Here is a 2,670-nt window from a genome sequence, read left to right on the forward strand (position 1 = left end):
CTTATTGAATTATTTAATTTTATTTTTAAGTTAATGTTGTGTTGCCTGTTATCAACAAAGCACCAGTAATATTCTCTGTATCAGAGCTCCAGTGTTCATTTATTATGGTAGGGTATTATCATTTACCCACCCCATACATCACGTAAAAGACTGTGGTTGGTCGCTTTACATGTCCATCAGATGGTCTCTTCCTATCCATGAGAGCTACACTGAGGCTCTTAATGCTTGTGAAGCAAGAAGGCACCGCAGTTCTGCAAAAAAGAGGACCGTTATTACTAGACAAAATACATAACAATTGGTCGCACTACATTGCTGCACGATTGAAAAAATAACCTGTTTCTGGAAAAGCTACACTTTTATTAAAGTAAAATAAGTTGTAGCATATTTTGCCATAACTTGTAACATTGCCATAACATTTAGTTGAAACATCATTTAAAAAGTGATGCATATTTTAATGGGTCCACATATATTTTCATTAAATCTCAAGCATGTTCCTTGTTGAAATTAATAGACTTTAAGTACAATAAGTGTTGCCAGCTTTCCTTCACAAATATGGTAAGGATATTATGGTCAACAATATGAAAAAAAACAAACAAACAAAAAAAAAACAACCACCACAGGATTCCAGATAGCGCCCTCTGAAAACCTAGGGAAAACCTTGTACAAGTTTACTATACATATAGAACAGTACGTTCTGAAAATAATATAGTTATGACCAGCTTTAGAATAGCGATAATTGTAACTACTTGACATTATAGAGACTTAAATAAGGGAGAAATAGCCAATTATGTTTGGCAACAGGGTATACATATAATAATTATGACCAGACAGGGCTATTTTACTTAGCACACAAAATATAGAGATATTTTAACTAGGACAAGAGCATTTTTATTATTATTCTGGCCAAGATAGTTTCTATTTTTTAGAACTACATCAAGGTCATGTTCAGTATAAGCAGAATGGCATGAAAGCAGTTGTTATAATGAAGTTGCATATTAAAAACATTATATGATTATCTGATACACTGACAAATGATTTGCTCAATTTAAAAGAATGATCATATTTACAATATGGTGCTGTAAGTGTAGAAGAAAGTAGGCACAAAAATGGTACAATCTATAGAGGTAGAAATTAAGAGAATATATAGTTGATGTATAGATTCAATGAAACAGCAAGTCTAGGTTGTAGTTTATAATCATGGTCAAGGTTTAAGAAGCACAGGATTGTCCAAGGACATCTCTGATCAGAAGCAGTCTCTTTTTCAGGTGCTTGAATTGATTAACTGATGAATCAGAAATCAAACCAGCAAAACAGAAAATCACTCTTGAAATAACACAGCAAAACTTCTTTAATGTTCAAAAAAATAAACACTGGAGAGAAAACATGAGCTTCAAATTGGCAAGGTTAGAACAATTTAATAAGATAGAATAAGATAATAAGATAGAAAGCCTGACATGGTTTATTTCCTTCTATAATATTTTTGCATAAAAAAATACTGTCTCCACTTGAGCTCACCTTTTCCAGTATATGATGTAATCTGATCATGAGATCCTGTTTCTCCTTTTCAGCCACAGAAGAGACTACAGCATTTTTTGTGAATGTCCTTTGAACTAGGAATGTGATATGATACATATGTGTTGGTATACTGTGAGGATGAAATATGAATAAATATGCTTATTAAAGACAAAATACCGGGGGAAAAGAAGAAAATTGTATATCTACATTGTTTTGATAAATTGGTCAGTGAGACACACTATTTAAAAAAATGTAAAGTACTAAGCAGGTACCATGAAATACTTAATCACATTTTTGGGTTTTGCAGTTATCAGACCATGAATGTCTCACATTTTCTCTGAAAATTCCTCAAATATAGTAATGCCACATCTAAGAGCTAAAAGGTCTTCCCACTAGGAATGCACCGAAATGAAAATTCTTGGCCGAGCCGAATATAATGAAAAACTTGGCCAAATACCAAACACGTTTTTTCGCGTTTTTTCCATTTATTTTTCCATTTTTTTCACCATTGCAGAAATTAAATAGTCAAAATGTGCTTTTTACTAATTTGTCTTGCTTTTCAAAGAAAAAATAAATTACAAAAACTACAATTTCAAAATATTTATTTAACACTGAACATTTTTTTTTTTCATTCCAGCAGACATAGGCTACCAACAAGGCACAATATAACTTTAAATAAATAAATTAGTAAAATAAAAATATTTGTATGTGGTCATCTTTGAGCCCCCCTTGAATAGCCGAAGTTAGGCTTATAACTGACTGCTGAAAGAATGTAACACACTGTAGCCTACAACAAAAAAGTGTATTAAAAAGTGCATTGACGAGCGCAAAAAAATGGTTCTATTCGGTTTTATATTGGGGATATATACTGCTCGCGTCCCTGTACACCTCGCGGAGTATTATAGTAGATATAGTATAGTTAGATACGTTGTTAATGTTGTTTTCATTGATATATTTAGTTAGTTTAAACTATAGATTAGTTCATTTAGTCCCTGCTGGTTTTTCTGCTCCCAGTCCATAGTACTAGTTCATTTTTCTTGTTTTGTGTTGTGACCCTGTTTTCTGTGACCGCGACTTTGATTCCTGCTTTGCCCCGTTTATGCTTGTTTGCCAATCGCCCGACCCTTTGCCTGTCTTGACTACGTTTTTTGGATT

Source organism: Ictalurus punctatus, chromosome 11 (genome assembly GCF_001660625.3).
Source record: "Ictalurus punctatus breed USDA103 chromosome 11, Coco_2.0, whole genome shotgun sequence".
Lineage (NCBI taxonomy): Eukaryota > Metazoa > Chordata > Actinopteri > Siluriformes > Ictaluridae > Ictalurus > Ictalurus punctatus.